At 44.7% G+C, this 19,436-nt stretch overlaps 1 pseudogene; it reads right to left on the bottom strand.

The window, feature by feature from the left end:
- Nucleotides 1-6,397: 6,397 nt before the first annotated feature.
- LOC130040720 (ribonucleoside-diphosphate reductase subunit M2-like) lies at nucleotides 6,398-7,583 on the bottom strand (annotated as a pseudogene).
- Between the last annotated feature and the right edge of the window lie 11,853 nt (nucleotides 7,584-19,436).

The following is a 19,436-nucleotide window of genomic DNA, read 5'->3' as shown; positions in this document are numbered from 1 at the left end:
CAGGGTTTACTCCTGACTCTGTTAAGAGGGATCACTTCTGCCATGCTTTGGGGGACCATATGAGGTGCAGGGATTGAACCCAGATCTGCAGAGTGCAAGGCAAGTGCCCTGCCTGCGGTACTAGTACTCTGGCCTCTTCATTCACACCTTTTCCTGTTCCTATGGGATAAGTGATATTGCTGGGTAAGTGAATTGGTAAGTATCACAGACTAAGCAGCTGGGACTTCATTCAAGTTTTAAAAAATTGAAAGCAATATAATTCAAATCAAATACCTGTAATATACTTAGTTTTGCAAAAATATAAAAATTTACATAGACTATAAAATCAATTATACAATTTTTGAATTGTAGTTTACAGATTCAATTTATAACTTCTACTTATAACAACAAACCACATTGGTTAGAAAGTTATTTTTTAAGTACAATTCCTCAAGGATAAATTATATGCCATTTTCACTAAACTTCACTATCACTCTGCTCTGCTTTCTTGGGTTGTCTTATTTTTCTTTATACTTGCTTTATCGATAGCCTGTGATTTGGTCTCCAACCCAATGATCCCCCTGATGTCTCTCACACACTTATCATATACACTCTAGGTTTCAGTGATTGAATAAGAAGTTCAAGTTGTTCATAGTGGTGATGGTTTACTTCTGGGGTGATTTTGTGTCAATACTCAATGCTCTCCTCTGGGGACCATGTGGCGATGTCTGCAGGTCCTTGGGGTGTCACTGTTTGGGGGTGTGGTGGTGAAGGCATTCTGAGGGTTCCTATGCAGACAGCAGAGCTGCTGCCGACAGCCTACGCATCAGGACTGTGACGCAGCAAAGAGCACTCTTGCTGCTAGCAGAGATCCTGCCCTAGGGGGTGAGGGATTCACACAGGGTCAAAACAAAGAAGGTAAATATAATTTTTTACTTAAAAGTATAACCTGTCAATAGAGTGACAGAAAAGGATTGTTTCCCAAGATGTCATGAAGAATTTTACACACCCACAGCAATAAATAGAACACTTACAAGAACTACATGCTCTATACATCAGCTTCAGCCATTATTAATCTTTTTTCAATCCTGTTTCATTTTCCTTGACCTGACAGAATGCTAAAAGAAACCCAGAGAACAAATACTTCTATTTATAACTACTTCACTATGTACCTCTAAGAAATATGAACATACTTTTTTTTTCTTTTTGAGTCATACCTGGCAGTGCTCAGGGGTTACTCCTGGCTCATGTACTCAGGAATTACTGCTGGTGGTGCTCAGGGGACCATATGCGATGTTGGGAATTGAAGACGCGTCGGCCACATGCAAGGCGAACAACCTTCCCGCTTTACTATCGCTCCAGCCCCTGAAAAAAATTTTAAATGGTGGAAGCAGGCAGAGGTGATTATTCAGGGCTGGAAGTGGTAGACTCTAGATCCCTGGCACCCCATATGGACTTCTGAGCCCCACCAGGAGGGATACCTGAGTGAAAAAGCAGCAATAAAACCTGAGCACTGCTGGGGGGAGTGGGGGAGAAAAGTCCTTTAGAAAAAGAATCTGTGATAATCCTTCTGGAAACACAAGAAGATCATTTGATAAAACCTGCTAATGTTACAAAGAATTCATTACGGGACTTCTTCAAATTGTGGTCTTTACAATTCTGCTAAACATTTAAAGAGTAAATTAACACACTGCCTTTTAGGAACTCATACATCATTTCAAGAACATAGACTTATAAAAAGGAAATGCTAGGAAGTATGTGTGATTACTTAAAAATGTGTGATGAATGTTCCGGTTCATTAACAAGTGCAAAATGCTCCTTTCTTTCCAAGAAGGGCAGCAGAGTAAAACTGTTCAGTTGTAAATGAACAAGGAAGGGGATTCACAGAGATGTGAACACAAACTAGCCTTTATTCCCTACAGATGCTACCCACCAACTATTCACCCACAACTATTCACGAGCTAAAACTATGATAGAATCACCAAAATTCTGGGCTGGACATCAGTTATTTAATATGTAACATTATTTGCAAATTACCCAGAGGTTTTGAGGTTTGTAATCCAAACCAATGACACTAAGACATCTGAAACACAGCTATGGGCTGGAGAGAGAGTACAGTGAGTAAGGTGCTTGCCTCGTACCCATAATGGTCCCCTGAGTCCCTGAGTGAAAAGCCAGCAATAAACCATGAGCACTTCCAGGTGTGTCCACAAAACTAGCCCTCTAAAAAGAAACATAGCTAGATCATACATCAGGGGCCAGTTCTATCAGACAGTAAATCTATTGTTTTATGTGTTTGCTTTGTAAACCATGATTGTGACTATAAAACTAGTATCTGTGCAAATTTATCCTATTAGGCAAAGAAACTGAATGAATCAAATTGATAAATTCCTTTCAAGATATTCCTAAGTCTATATTGGTGTATTATATGGCTCAATCATAGTTTATTAACATTATTTTACAGAATCAAGAGAACACACATTTGCATGTTGAATTCCTATCCTTTCCACTTCCCTTTCTTGGAACTTTCTTTTATTTCATAATTTTCATTAAAAATAACATTGTAGGTTTATCTGCTGAGGAGCCAAGATCTACTACCTTGCCGCCACAACACTCCCGGCTGCTTTCCAGATGCTTGAGCCGAGCCTCACGCATGAGTGAAGCCCCACAGAACCAGGTAAGCAGAAATTTGTGACCTTGGACTCCAGGCTCAATGGGACCCGGAAACAGAGATCCTCTGCCTGCTTCCACCAATCTCCAGCGACCCAGGGATCACACCCATAAGCCTCACCCTGCCAGTGACAGATAAATATCTCATCAGCCGACCTCCAGTATCTCCACTACCCAGCTGACGCCACACTCCAGGCCGCTTTCCATAAATCATAAGACACCTAATACCCATCTTCCAAAATTACCACACCATATTTGATGGGGTTCAACTATGGTGTGAACCATGGGAACACCTGTAAGGGCGATTAGAGGCTGCCCTAAAAGCCTCCATCACTCCTGGAGAGTCTAGCAAGCTACTGAGAATATCCTGCCCACACAGCAGAGCCTGGCAAGCTACGTATGGCATATTCGATATGCCAAAAACAGTGAAAACAATGGGCCTCATTCCCCTGATCCTGAAAGAGCCCCCAATATGGCAGCATTAAGAGGGATGAGCAAGGAGAGGCTGATGAATTCTCAGAGCTGAACAAGGCTGCCAAAATGAAGAAGGACTAAAATAACTGTCCGTACTTTCAGTGCATGTATGCTGTCTTGTTTGGAGGTTCTAGCAGGGGAGCGCAGCTACTCGTATACCCTCGACTGAAGACCGGTCCATCTCTATCGGTCCGTCCTCTTCGACCGAGCGCGCAGCTTCGGGAGGGATGCACATGGAGCGGTGAGGGAGGAAGGGGACACCCGCCTAGCCAGCCAGATCAGCCGAATCAACCCTGGCGATCAATGGGGTGACAGATGTCGCAGCCAGATCGCCCTCACATCGGCTCGGCTCTTCACACGCTACCTGTCTGAATGCAAGGTTCCGTCCCAATGGAAGACCAGCAGGACCGTACTACTGTTCAAGAAGGGAGACATCCATGACATTGGCAACTATTGCCCGATCTGCCTATTGTCTGTCATTTACAAGTTGTTCACTCGAGTCATCCTAAATAGGATTGGCAGAACACTAGATGAAGGACAACCATGCGAGCAAGCTGGGTTCCGCAAAGGATTCAGCACCATCGACCATATCCACACGATAACCAAGCTCATTGAGGTTTCTCGGGAGTTCAAGATGCCACTCTGTTTAACATTCATTGATTTAAAGAAGGCCTTTGATTCTGTTGAGACGGAAGCAGTCATTGAAGCCCTAGCCAATCAGGGCATTCAAGCCCAATACATCAGGATCCTCCGAGAGCTGTATTGTGGATTCACTACCAGGATCTCACCATTCTACAAAGAAGTGATCGTTGATGTCAAGAGAGGGGTTCGGCAGGGTGATACCATTTCACCGAAACTCTTCAGTGCCACCCTCGAGAACATCATGCGACGACTGGAATGGGAAGGAATGGGAGTGAAGATAGATGGTCGGCAACTACACCACCTCCGCTTTGCTGATGACATTGTTTTAATAACACCAAACATCAGCCAAGCGGCACAAATGCTGGCCGACTTTGACCATTGAGTGTGGAAAGGTAGGACTACAGCTGAATCTTACGAAGACAATGTTTATGAGAAACAGCCTCGTTCCTGACGCCCCATTCGCTCTCAATGGAACGACCATCTCCGAATGCAACAGCTATGTGTACCTAGGTCGAGAGGTCAACATGACAAATGACCTGGCACCCGAGCTGCACAGGAGGAAGAGAGCGGCTTGGAACGCCTTCAAGAACGTCGAAGAAATAGCTAAGAGGACGAAGAACCTCCGGCTCCGGGCACATCTCTTTGATTCCACTGTTCTTCCTGCATTAACATATGCCTCAGAGACCTGGACCCTACGCAAACAAGATGAGAACGCTATTCAGGTCTCCCAAAGAAGAATAGAAAGAGCTATGCTTGGAATATCACGTTTCACTCAAATGAGAGAACGAATCCGGAGTTCTGACATCCGTCGACGATCAAGGATCAGGGACGCTGTCTCATATGCCAAGGTGTCGAAAATCAGATGGGCTGGTCACGTAATGAGATTTAAAGACGACCGTTGGACTAGAGCTGTTACTGATTGGATTCCACGGGATGTCAAGAGACCGCGTGGCCGCCCACCTACCAGATGGTCAGACTTCTTCCTGAAGATCATGAACGATCGGTTTGAGGCCCTTCATGTTCCCGGAGCGAACAGATGCCATTGGGCTACACTAGCACGCGACAGGGACAAATGGAGACGTTACTGGCGCCCGCTCGAGCAAATCGCCGACTAACGGGAAGTTAAGTGATTAAGTGAAGTATGCTGGCATTGGAAGCATCTATCAAGGAACGCCCTTACAGGTGTTCCCATGGTTCACACCATATTTGAACTCCATCAAATATGGTGTGGTAATTTTGGAAGATGGGTATTAAGTGTCTTATGATTTACTGATGGAGCAAGCACAGATCAAGTATGACATCATTGGTCTGACCAAGTTGAGAAGGCATCGATCACAACATGCCATTTTCGACACTGGAGAAGAACTGTTCCTCAGAACATGCTAACAATAGAGGCATTGGTGGTGTCAGTGTCCTTGTCAACGCGAATTTGGCTATGAGCATTGATTCATTCATATGCCTAACAACCTGAATCGGATGATTGCGCTTTAATAGATGTGGCTCACTGCTGATAGTTTCTATCCTCATCATCTACGCACCAACATCCAACTACGATGAAAAAGAAATTGAGAAGTTCTACATGGAGCTAAAGAAGTTCTATAAAGAAGACCACACCTTCTACAAGATCATTGTTGGTGATTTTAATGCCAAGATTGGACAGAGAAGAACTCCACATCAGGACCCTTGGCCCAGAATGGAACAAACAGGGTGAGAGACTGTCTGAGTTCATCATGTCGACCAAAACCATCCATGGTAACTCACAGTTCCAGAAGGTCGAATCTAAATGTTGAACATGGGAGTCTCCCTGTGGACAGTTCCACAATGAAATTGACCACATCATATTCAATTGATGGTCTTGCCTGACCGATGTAACTGTTGTCCCAAAATTCCAACGGGATCATATCACCGTCTCCTTCGTGCAAAATTCTACTTCACAGAGCAGGGAGAAAGGACTGCAAAGTTTAAGAAGAGAACTCTCAGAACAACCACCAACTGGGAGCTCTTTGGCACTATTGCAGCAACGTGGGAAGATGCCATCTTTGACAACATCAAGGAGGAATACGATCGACTGTTTCATTATCTCCATGACTGCATGAGGAATGCCGAGATTGGGAAAATCACACAGATGCCTGTCTTTTTTTTTAATTCCTGATTTTGAGGTGGAAGTTCCACTCTCGATTTCTTATTTCACATCATTCCATATTGCCCCCCATCCCACAAAACACAACTGCCCACAGGGTACCACAGATGCCAGGTATCTGCACAGACCATAGAAATAATATTAGAGATTACAGTGTACTTCAATTCTTTCAAGGAAAAATTTTTAACAGGCATTTCACTGTTTTTTGGTAAAATCCAATTTACTCCCTTTAGTTTTATCCCCAAATCTAGATAACGTAATTCTGCTTTGAAGCAGTGAGACCAATACACCTGTGACCACTGTCTGTGACATTGTGGGAATCTTGGTAATGGGCCTTGCATGTGGTCTACCTGGATTCAATTCCTGTCACCACAATGATTCTCCAAACTCGGCAAGAGTGACCCCTAAGCTGGGTATGCCCCACCCAGAAAACATAACTACAAAAACATACAATGACCAAAATGGTTTTTGTTTAAAAAAATGCACCTTCCTTTAGAAGTCTGCATCCAAGGTAAAAGAATTATCTATTGGACTTGACATCACTCCCATCCTCTGATACTTGCCTACTCTCAAAGAAGTTAGTCTTCCCTTCTAGTGAGATATTCTCCATGAAGTCAAATGGATTTTCTACTCTGAAAACCTTGCTAAAACCCAGCTCCAGCATAAGTCTGTCAGCCACAGATTCAATATACTGTTTCATTAACATGCAGTTCATTCCAATGAGATTCAGAGGCAAGGCCTCAGTAAGGAACTCCTGTTCTATTTTAACAGCACTGAGGATTATTTCTTTTACTCTCTGCTCTGAAGGTTTGTGTATTAGATGTTTGAACATTGGGCAAGCAAAGTCACAGTGTAAGCCCTCAACCCTGCTAATAAATTCATTGGAAAATGTGAGGCCAGGCATCAGTCCTCTTTTTTTCAGCCAGAATATCAATGCAAAAGAGCCAGAAAAGAAGATCCCTTCCATTGCCACAAAAGCCACGACACGTTCTCCATAGGTAGCCTCTCTGTCGCCAATCCAATGCAAGGCCCAGTCCGCCTTCTTCTTGATACAAGGCATTGTTTCAATAGCATTGAAGAGAAATTTCCTTTCTTTGGAATCTTTAATCTAAGTATCAATGAGGAGTCTGTTCATTTCAGAGTGAATGTTTTCCATGGCCATTTGAAAGCCATAGAAACAGCGGGCTTCTGTGATATGAACTTCTTGGCTAAACCGCTGGACCAGGTTCTTGTTGATGATGCCGTCACTCGCGGCCAAGAAAGTCAGGATGTGCGAGATGAAGTACTTCTCGTCCTGCTTGAGGGCGTCCCAGTGCTGGATGTCCTTGGAAAGGTCCACCTCCTTGGCCATCCAGAAGGACGCTTCGGCCTTCTTATACATCTGCCAGATGTCATGGGGAAGACGACAAAGCTCTGAGGGTTCTCTCACAGCAGGGGCTCCACAGCTTTGGCTTCAGCTTCAGGGGGCCAGCACCTTGACTTTCGGCTCTTCTGACTCCTGCAGGATCAGCCTCGCTGTCTTGCTGGCCAGCACATGTGTGGTGCTGAGGCTTGGGGGCATGTTCTCCTTGTCTGCCAGGCTGAGCCTCTTGAGGTGCGCCATGTGCAGGTGTGGGGGCCGGCTGTTGTCGACCAGTGGGGTGAGCGGGACATGAGGGAGATGAGTGACCAAAGTCATGGTGAGGGAGGTGGGTTCTGAGGCACTGGGTCCAGTGGAAGGAGACTAGGGGGATGCGGAGGGGACAGATACCTGTCTTTGGAAACTCTTGAGTTCATTCGCCAACGTGGTTTGGCGCAAGTCTCAGGCAATCACAAGCTAACATCTGAGCTCGCAAAGCTGTGCGGAGAAGCGATAAAGGAAGACCTCAAAGAGGGAAGAGCAGCAGTGTCGGCTGATGCGGCAGAAGCCAGGAAAAGTATTTGCAATGCTCCCCTGTCCTTCGCCATCTACAAGACCAAGAGGACTGCCCTCAGACTTCCTGATGGATCTACCACATCTTCCAGAAGGGCAATGGAGAAGATTATTCACAAATTCTACTTGGATCTCTTCGATAGCCATGTCCACCTGCCCACATACTAAATTCCGCAGGATGGATATGTCGTTCCCAAAGTTCTCTCTTCCGAAATCCGACATGCCATTTCTTTGGTAAAGAGGCATAAAGTACCCTGTCAAGACAAGGTCAGATCCAAACACTTGAAGAATCTACAACCAGTGCTCGTCAATACACTGGCTCGGCTCTTCACATGCTACCTGTCTGAATGCAAGGTTCTGTCCCAGTGGAAATCCAGCAGGACCGTTCTTTTGTATAAGAAGGGAGAGCCCATCAGCAACTACCACCCAATCTGCCTGCTGTTTGCTGCCTACAAGTTGTTCACTCGAGTCATCCTGAATAGAATAGGCAGAACACTAGATGAAGGACAATCATGCGAGGAAGCCGAGCAAGCCGGGTTCCAAAAAGGACTCAGCACGATCGACCATATCCACATAGTGACCAAGTTCATTGAGATTTCACAAAAGTTAAAGATGCCGTTCTGTCTAAAGTTTATTGATTTAAAGAAGGCCTTTGATTCTCTTGAGACTGAAGTGGTCATCGAAGCCCTAGACAAACAGGGCATTCAAACTCAATACATCAGGATCGTCCATGAGCTGTATTACAGGTTCACCACCAGGATCTCACCATTCTACAAGGGAAGTGATCATTGACGTCAAGAGAGGGGTTCAGCAGGGTGATACTATTTCACCGAAACTCTTCAATGCCACCCTCGAGAACATCATGCAATGACTGGAATGGGAAGGAATGGGAGTGAAGACAGATGGTTGGCAATTACACCACCTCTGCTTTGAGGATGACATCATTCTATTAACACCAAACATTAGCCAAGTGGCACAAATGCTGGCCGACTTCGACCATGAGTGTGGAAAGGTCAGACTGCAGCTGAATCTAAGACACTTGATCACTTGATCACTTGACTTCCCGTTAATCTACATTTGTCTACATTTGTCCCTGTCGCATGCTAGTGTAGCCCAATGGCATCTGTTTGCTCTAGGAACATGAAGAGCCTCAAACTGATCGTTCATGGTCTTGATGAAGAAGTCTGACCATCTGGTAGGTGGGCGGCCACGCGGTCTTTTGACATGCCGTGGAATCCAGTCGGTAACAGCTCTAGTCCAGCAGTAGTCTTTAAATCTCATTACGTGACCAGCCCATCTGATTTTTGACACCTTGGCAAATGAGACAGCGTCCCTGATTCTTGATCATCAACGGATGTCGGAACTCCGGATTCTTTCTCTCATTTGAGTGAAATGTGATATTCCAAGAATAGCTCTTTCAATTCCTCTTTGGGAAACCCGAATAGAGTTCTCATCCTGTTTGCATAGGGCCCAGGTCTCTGAGGCATATGTTAATGCAGGAAGAACAGTGGAATCAAAGAGATGTGCCCGGAGCCGGAGGTTCTTCGTCCTCTTAGCTATTTCTTCAACGCTCTTGAAGGCGTTCCAAGCCGCTCTCTTCCTCCTGCGCAGCTTGGGTGCCAGGTCATTTGTCATGTTGACTTCTCGACCGAGGTACACATGACTGTTGCATTCGGAGATGGTCGTTCTGTTGAGAGCGAATGGGGCGTCAGGAATGAGGCTGTTTCTCATAAACATTGTCTTTGTAAGATTCAGCTGTAGTCCAACCTTCCCATACTCACGGTCGAAGTCAGCCAGCATTTGTGCTGCTTGGCTGATGTTTGGTGTTATTAAAACAATGTCATCAGCAAAGTGGAGGTGGTGTAGTTGCCGACCATCTATCTTCACTCCCATTCCTTCCCATTCCAGTCGTCGCATGATGTTCTCGAGGGTGGCACTGAAGAGTTTCGGTGAAATGGGATCACCCTGCCGAACCCCTCTCTTGACATCAACGATCACTTCTTTGTAGAATGGTGAGATCCTGGTAGTGAATCCGCAATACAGCTCTCAGAGATCTTGATGTATTGAGCTTGAATGCCCTGATTGGCTAGGGCTTCAATGACTGCTTCCGTCTCAACAGAATCAAAGGCCTTCTTTAAATCAATGAACGTTAGACAGAGTGGCATCTTGAACTCCTGAGAAACCTCAATGAGCTTGGTTATCGTGTGGATATGGTCGATGGTGCTGAATCCTTTGTGGGACCTGGCTTGCTCGCGTGGTTGTCCTTCATCTAGTGTTCTGCCAATCCTATTTAGGATGACTCGAGTGAACAACTTGTAGATGACAGACAATAGGCAGATCGGGCGATAGTTGCCAATGTCATGGATGTCTCCCTTCTTGAACAGTAGTACAGTCCTGCTGGTTTTCCATTGGGACGGAAACTTGCATTCAGACAGGTAGCGTGTGAAGAGCCGAGCCAGTGTATTGATGAGTACTGATGGCAGGTTCTTCAGGTGTTCAGGTCTGACCTTGTCTGGACCGGGTGCTGTTCGTTTCTTTACTGACGAAATGGCGTGTCGGATTTTGGAAGGGAGAACATTGGGAATGACATATCCATCATATCCATCCTGTGGAATTTGGTATGTCGGCAAGAGGACATGGCTATCGAAGAGATTTGAATAGAAGTCATGGATAATCTTCTCCATTGCCATTCTGGAGGATGTGATAGATCCATCAGGACGTCGGAGGGCAGTCATCTTGGTCTTGTAGTTGGTGAAGGACAGGCGGGTGTTACAAATGCTTTTCCCGGCATCTGCTGCATCTACCAGCACTTCTGCTCTTCTCTCTTTGAGGTCTTCCTTGATCGCATCTCTGCACTGCTTTGCGAGCTTGGACATTTGCTTGCGGTTGCCTGAGGCGTGCGCCAAACCACATTGGCGAATAAGCTCAAGAGTTTTCGAAGACAGGCTTTTTTTGTGGCTATCTCTCTCTTGGTGTTCCTCGCACAATCATGGAGGTGCTGAACCAGTCGATCGTATTCCTCGTCAATGTTGTCAACAATGGCATCTTCTCATGTTGCCGCAATAGTGCCAAAGAGCTCGACACATCATAAGACACTAAATACCCATCTTCTGGAATTGCCGTACCATATTTGATAGGGTTCAAATATGGTAACACCTACGAGGGCGATTAGAGGTCGCCCCAAAAGCCTCTATCCCTCTCGGAAAGACTGGCAAACTACCGAGAGTATTACGCCCCCATGGCAGAGCCTGGCAATCTATCCGTTGTGTATTCAATATGCCAAAACCAGTAATCTAAGGCAATGTTCATGAAAAACGAACTAGTCCCTGATGCTCCATTTGCTCTCAACAGAATGAACATCTCCAAATGCAGCAGTTATGTGTACCTGGATCGAGAACTCAACATGAGGAATGACGTGGTGCCAGAACTGCGCAGGATGAAGAGAGCAGTGTGGAACGTCTTCAAGAGTGTCTAAGAAGTGGTTAAGAGGACAAAGAAGCTCCGGCTCTGGGCACATCTTTTCGACTTCATTGTTCTTCCTGAACTAACATATGTCTCAGAGACCTGGGCCCTACAAAAACAGGACGAGAATGCTACTCGGGTCTCCCAAAGAGGAATCAAAAGAGCTATGCTTGGCTAAAAGTAGTCTATAGACCAAACATGATTGCCACTCAATGCCTCTCTTGCAGAACACAGTACCCAAAAGAAGAGAGAGCGAACAAGGGGCAATACCCTGCCCCAGAGGCAGTATGGGACGGGGGTGGGGGGGGGGGGGATGCTAGGACCCGTGGTGATGGATGATGGGTACTGGTGGAGGGATGGGCACTTGATCACTGTATAACTGAAACCCAAGCACAAAATTTGTAAGCCTATAACTGTACCTCATGGTGTTTCACTAATAAAAAAAGAAAAATAAATAAAATAAACACTGGGTGCTTAGCCTTGAAAAAAAAAAGAGCTATGCTTGGAATATCACATTTCACTCAAGTGAGAGAAGGAATCTGGAGTTCCGACTTCCATTGATGATCAAGAGTCAGGGACGCTGTCTCGTTTGCCAAGGTGTTGAAAATCAGATGGTCAGGACACGTAATACAATTTAGAGACGACTGCTGGACTAGAGCTGTTACTGACTGGATTCCACAGGACATCAAAAGTATGTGTGGCCGCGCACCTACGAGATGGTCATACTTCTTCATCAAAACCCTGAACAAATTGTTTGAAGCTCGTCATGTTACTGGAGCGAGCAGATGCCATTGAGCTACACTAGCACACGACAGGGACAAATGGAGACGTTACTGGCGCCTGCTCGAGCAAATTGAAGGTCAACGGGATGACAAGTGATAGCAATGACAGGTGATTATTGTTTCTGTTGTTGTACACATATCTGCAAGGCATGGCAAGTACTGCTGAGCCACAGCCAGGGCCCCCTGTAGAAAACATCAAGTTTTAGATATGTTTTTAGATAAACTTAAAGCACAAGTAAGGTGGAATGTAGTGAGAAAAAGGAAGGAATAAAGGAAGGAAGGAAGGAAGGAAGGAAGGAAGGAAGGAAGGGAGGAGGGAAGGAAAGGGGGGAGAAAGGGAGGAAGAAAGGAAGGAAGGGAGGGAGGATGGAAGGAAGGTAGGGAGTGTGGGATGGAGGGAGGGGGAGGGGAGGAGGAGAGTGAAGGGGAGGAGGAGAAGGAGTGAGGGAGGAAGGTAAAAAGGGAGAGAGGGAGGAATAAAGGGAGGAAAAGAGGGAGGGAGGGAGGGAGGGAGGGAGGGAGGGAAGGGGAAAAAGGAAGAAGGAAAGTTAGGAAAAGAAAAACTCAAACACAAGCTTCTAGGCAAATTCATGACGTAGCATCACTGGCAACTATGTTGAATTGTATGGTCAGGTTGCAAATGTAATTTATGCATTTATTACCTTATTCAAATATGCAAGCTTTTGGGTGATGAGCTTCCTAGGAGATATCCAGAAGGCCCAGAGTTCCCTCCAAGAGATTCTCAGCCACCAGGCTTGAGGTTTGGAATGTAAGACGCCAAGAATGTGGGCCCTGCATTGATACAGATCAGCTGGAGAATCTTGGCTGTTCCTGGGGGCCAGAGGTGCTGCACCAAATGGGAGTCAGTCACATGCTTTGCTTGGCATGTGCCTTAACCCTTGGACTCTCTTTTCCGCACTCAGCTATGAGATTATGCAAATCAGAGAAGTGGGAATTCAGACAAAGAATAGAAAGAATCATTTTTGGGCATTTTGTGGGTCAAACTTCTATCAAGAAACCGTGGTTGGTAGGTCTCTGTGTTCGTTTGCCATTCCCAGGTTCTTAAATATTTTCAAGAATGAAAATCTAGAGTAATAAAGATATTCAGACTCAGAGATGGAAAGTATAAAAGTTTGTTTGAAAGTAGAAGAGAAAAGTAAAGGAGCTCCCCCAAGTGAGGAGGATCTTACTATAGGACTAAGTTAAAAGGGAGTTTTGTTGAGCTCCCATTTGACCCAGCAATACCACTCCTGGGAATATATCCCACAGAGGCAAAGATTGCATGACCATCTTACAAGATGGTCAGACTTCTTCGTCAAGACCCTGAATGATCGGTTTGAGGCTCTGCATGTTCCTAGAACGAACAGATGCCATTGGGCTACGCTAGCACACAACAGGGATGAATGGACACGTTACTGGCACCCGCTCGAGTAAGTTGATGAATAATGGGGGATCAAGTGATCAAGTGAGGCTGGTGGACACATTTCTCAACTACTCTCAAATCCAGTCTGGGGATATTGGGGTGCCCTGACTCAGTATGTCATCTGAGAAGAAGCAGCAGCATCAGGCATAAAGTAGAGGTCTAGCTGAAGCTGCTGTGAGAAGTCATGAACCCCAGACAACAGTCTTTCTCCTTCTCTCCCTCCAGTGCCCTCCAGCCTGGAGTTCTCTCTTTACTCTTAAAACACTCCCACTTCTTTTCAGCCTTGAATTTCCCATCCAGTGGTGACTTTCCAGTGAGCTGAGAGGAAGCTAGAGTTTATGTTAGTCTTGAAAAAGAAAGAAGGCAAGTGATCTGCAATAAATTAAGCCAAAATGTGAGTGATTGAATTGATATTAAACGAATCAAATAAACTGTGTGATGTTGGAAGCATACACCAATTTTATTTTGTAAACTCTGATTTCTTTTCACCATCCATATGCAATATTAATCCACTTGGAGATTTGAGCTTTCTCATCACTGCATTTAAGAGTATTCTAATAAGTTAGTTGAATACTTGAACCATAAAATGTCCAGTAAGATCACTGTTTAGATTTCCCAATAGAGTACACTGCCTTCCTTAAGTGTGGAAATCAAAATATAAAGTTGAAGATCAAAAGGGCTTAATATGAAACAGTAATTTTGTGGGTTCACCACTGAGACCATGAAGATACTTTGTTGGCTAGTGTTATCACTGTATCACTGTCATCCTGTTGTTCATCGATTTCCTCGAGCAGGCACCAGTAATGCCTCCTTCGTCCTAACCCTGAGATTTTAGAAAGTGCCACATTCGAGGCTCTTTCAGGGTCAGGAGAATGAGACCCATCATTGTTACTGTTTTTTGGCATATTGAATACGCCATGGGGAGTTTTCCAGACTCTGCCGTGCGGGCAGGATACTTTCGGTAGCCTGCCAGGTTCTCCAGAGTAAAAACTGGATAATAAGATGTCTTCTGGGAGCTGGGTTTCATAGTCTCTGGGTCTTGGCCATTGATAGGATTACACAGCTCTGGGGGCAGTTGGTGGGTATAATGCCTACATACTGGAAGATGGGGAATCTGGGTGGAGGAGGCCCAGTCCCGGTCCGAGCAGGCTTGGAGATCTAAGCCCTGGGTCCCTTACACCTGGGTTCCTCTGTCGCTTCCTTCATGCGTGAGGCTTGTCCAAACATGTGGAGAGTGGTCTTAAGCATGGCTGTGGCTGGAACCGGAGATCTTCAGCTGCTGGGGCTCTGCTCGGGGCGGGGAGGGAAACTCAACCCACCCTCCTTCAAGGGGTCCCGGTGAGGACAGCCAGGCGTGGAGGCAGGAGACTCTACGCTGTTCTCTTCTGGGTGCTGGGTTTTATAGTCTCTGGGCCTCCTCCACCTAGATCTCCCATCTTCCAGTATGTAGGCGTTACACCCACCAACTGTCCCCGATGCCATGTAATCCCATCAATGGCCAAGACCCAGAGACTATAAAACTCAGCTTCCGGTTAGTGTTACATGAACATAAAAATGCATCTTTGATATGTTGTCCTGGTAATAAATGTTTAAAAGTAATACTTATTACAAGTTTTGTAGGGAGAAAAAAAATGCTGAACAGAGCTTATGCTGCAGAGACTCAAACCAGTCCATATCTACAATAAAACTCCTTCCCAGGGCTGGAGACAGAGTACCTTGGGTAACGTGCTTGCCTTGCACACAACTGACCTGGGTTTGATTCCCAGTACCCTATATGATGCCCTGAGCCCACCTAGAGTGATGATCTCTGAGCACAGTGCCAGGAGTAGGCTTTGAGCATTGCTAGATGTGGGTCCAAAATAATAAATAAAATAAAATGCATACATACATAAAAAGGTTTCCCATCTCTGTCCCTTATTTACCCAATGTATTTAACCATGCTCTGCTTTTCCCCTCTCACTAGTAGTTACTCTAGCATTCTTGTTTATATGCTAGCAATAGCAAAAATATATTCTTACTTTCCTCTCCCTTCTTTCTTTGTTTTATAAATAGTAAGCATTATACACCTTCTTCAGAACCTTGACTTTCTTCCCCAATTAACTTTTTTCAATTAACATTATCCCACAGTAGTATGTAAAAGATGGTCTCAGCTCTTGTCTAGGCTGCAAAATATTGCACTGTATGGACACACAAGAAGTATTCGACTAGTTCTTCGTTGTTTGTTATTTGAATAGCTTTTGGTTTGGTTTGTTGTTTAAAACAATACTGAGACATGATTTGTTGCCAGTGAAAATATATATGTTCAGGAGTGTTCAGGAATGTCCAGGAATACTGTTACTAGAACAAATGCATCTGGAATTCTAAGTGTGGTTGTCAACATTACCCCCAGAGCTGGTACCAACTACACTCCTAATACTTAGTGTGTGACAAACTGCTCACAGCCTTTGGGGAACACTTTATCTTATTTTTAAGTTTTCTAAACTGATAAATGCACTGTGATTTGTCAGCATTGTTTTAATTTGCATTTCTTTTGTTATAAAAAAAGTTGAGAGTTTTTCTCCTGTTTAAAAATTCTTTTGCATTCCCTTTTCTGCTGACTGTTCTCTGGCAATGTTCTCTTTTCTTTTCTTTTTATTTAATCACCATAAAATTGCAAATTTATTCATGATTCGGTTTGCCATGTTTTTCTTTTTTAATTATTATTATTATTATTTTGCTTTTTGGGTCATACATGACGATGCACAGGGGTTACTCCTGGCTCTGCACTCAGGAGTTATTCCTGGCGGTGCTCAGGGAACCATATGGGATGCTGGGAATCAACCCGGGTCGGCCGCGTGCAAGGAAAACGCCCTACCCGCTGAGCTATCTCTCCAGCCCCTGCCATATTTTTCTTATGTTTCTAGGAGCATGCTTTTTTTTACTTCCATTTGCCCTTTGTTTGTTTTGGGGCCACACCCAACGATGCTCAGGGCTACTCCTGCCTCTTGCTCAAGGATCTCTCCTGCTGGGGCTTGGGGTGCCCTGGATCAAAGTCAGGTAAGCTGCATGCAAGACAAGCATCCTACCTGCTGTTCTATCACCCCAGCTTCTCTAGTTGCCTTTTGTTTACACTAGAAGCAGTGTCTTTTGTCATTTCTTATCAATGATTTTTGTTATACCCATGTTTTCCACCTCTTTGATCTGTTTCTCTAGTTCTGTTTTTGTAATAAAAGATTTACCTTTTTAAATTTATTTTTAATTTAACATTTACAAAATTTTAATTTTTATTAAGACCCTTGGATTTTTGGGGGGAGGTGGGCTGGGGATTTATTTCTGGGGGTCACTCCTGGTGGTGCTCAGGGACTGTATGTGGCATCAGGAATTGAACCTGGGTTTGTCATATGCAAGTCAAGCACCTTGCCCACTGGACTATCTCTCTAGCCAGACTTCTGGTTTACTCTCTCACAATGATCTCGCATTTACTTCTAATACTTTCATGACAATTTTTACATTTAAATCTTTGATTTATTTGCAGTTTATTCTAAAGTAAATTAATAAGTATCATTCAGGGCCAGAGATAGAATAGTGGGAAAGACACTTGCCTTGCCTGCAGCTGACCCAGGTTCAATCCCCAAAACTGTATATGGTCCGATGTGATCCCTGAGTACAAAACCAGGAATAAGCCCTGAGCTGGAAAAAAGACAATTAAATTTTGAAGAATGTATAATTCAAACGTATTTATTTATTTATTTTTCAGATCGTCACATAGATTGTCTGCAAACCACATGCTGCCGAGTCCCTATTGGAGATCACAGCTATACTTTTGGTCCAGCAATTTTACCAGTCCACCAGGGAGAACAGGGCAGGAGAAATGAGAAAAGCCATCTCGTCTAGCTCTTCTCCCTTTTTTAAGCACTCCGCAGAGCTTTCACTGACTTTGAGTGAATACAGGGTGAGTCCACATAGCTGAGCCTACCTGGCAGGGGCAGAGTCAGGTGAGCATGAAGCTGAAGGGAGGACAGAGGCAGTGAACCCAATATCCTTCCTCCTCGGTATCAGCTACTGGTTGTTCTTCTTATATTTGTGAGTTGCTAATTTTTTTGTTGTGCATTTTTTAAAAAGTCTTTGAGGTACATTTTGCATTCACCGTTTTTAATGGGTTTGGCAAGCAGTAGATCTGGCACCAATTCAGTTTCCTATCACTTTCTGTCCTACCCACCTCTTAAGTGGGGAACATAGAGCAATAGCTACAGAGACACCCTCAGCTGCATCCCTACTCTTGGGAGGCAGGAGCTGATTTCAGAACATCTTGGGGAGTCTGATAGAATCTATATGACTTGAATCACAACATTCAAAGTCGTTTTTATTGCCCCAACACCCTCCCTCCCCACACACACCAAACACACACAGCCTTGCCCGCCCACTCTCTAATCCTTAGCTTCAGCTTCATTTTAAGATGCACCATCTAGGGGCTGGAGCAATAGCACAGCGGGTAGGGCGTTTGCCTTGCACGCAGCCAACATGGCCGACAAAGGTTTGATTCCCAGCATCCCAAATGGTCCCCCGAGCACCGCCAGGAGTGATTCCTGAGTGCATGAGCCAGGAGTGACCCCTGAGCATCCCCGGGTGTGAGCCAAAAAGAAAAAAAAAAGATGCACCATCTAGACTTTACTCTGTGGTCTGGAATTGGCATGCAGGCACAGGGATTTTTAATTCTATACAAGAATGTACATCATCCTCACTGTGACTTGTGTTCTTAGAATTCCGTGTCTATATTGCTCCTATCTTCCTTAATGAGTCATCGTAGCAAGGAAATCGAAGCACATCTTTGCAACTTGCCAAGCCTCTTATTTTCAGAACATTGTCTAAATTCCTGGGGAAAAGTCATGAACATCTAATATTGTCCTCCTGAGAATCTGCTGATATCGAGAAGCAGCTCCTGCCTTTGGAAAATATTTCTTTCAATAAGTATTTTGAGCATTTAAACCGAGTATTCTAGGACCTGGAATCTAACAGAAGACAAAATAGACAAAGCTTATCTTTATGATGCTTGATTTTAGTGGAAGAGGAAAGGCAATGAACAAACAAAGACACAAAAAGGGTGTTAAATTGTGGTAAAAGGGATGGAAAATAGAAACATGAGCATGTTGTGTGGATGTGTGTATGCAAATGTATGCCTCTGTATCAGTAAAAAGGGTCAGAGTCAGAGAGGCCTAAAGGTAGAGAGATGAGCTGCTGACTCTGAGAGATAATTTCCTGCTGCAGAGCTGGCGAGGGTGCAGGGAAGAATCAAAGGTGTATTGAAGTACAGCACTAAAAGCATCAGGACTGCCCGTGAAGAGGCATAAGTCAATGTACTTAAACATATGCTCTCACTGTTTGATCTTGCTCAAGCCATAAACACTTCTTAACTGGAGATGAATCTACTGTGCTCATGAACCATAAAGAGGGGAGTGAATATATTTCTAACACTTGCTGTCCATTCCCAAAGGGTGCTTGGAATGTGCCCACTGACATGGCAGGAAACGCCTCTTCCAGCTTTTCTGCTCAAGAGAGAGGGCCTCAAGGCGATTGTAAAAGTAGCCAGGAAAGCTTTCTGGGAAGCCAAGGAACACTCAGCCTCGTTGTTAACCAGGATTCCAACTTCAGAGGGTTTCTGCTTTCCCAACAGTTGGCCACCTGACCACAATGGGCAGCTGGGCTGTAGGAACCCTTGGGGGCTCTTCCTGGACTGTGGTTTGTGTTTTAACATCCATTCAGGTTTCTTGTGAGGACACAATGGAACACTTTTGGGGAGGAGTTGGTCATCAAGGAGTTTATCTTTAGAGCTCATGTTCTGGGCAGAAACACAGGAGGTTTAGGATTGATGAAAACATCTAAGTATCTTATCTTCAGCAACCAAAAAAGACACACACATATACACACACACACACACATACCCCACACACCATCAGCTCAGACTACTTAGACTGT

The sequence above is a fragment of the Sorex fumeus genome, unplaced genomic scaffold (assembly GCF_029834395.1).
Source record: "Sorex fumeus unplaced genomic scaffold, SorFum_2.1 ptg000095l, whole genome shotgun sequence".
NCBI lineage: Eukaryota > Metazoa > Chordata > Mammalia > Eulipotyphla > Soricidae > Sorex > Sorex fumeus.
The sequence above is the reverse complement of the archived record's forward strand: the minus strand, read 5'-3'. Positions and strand labels throughout refer to the sequence as shown.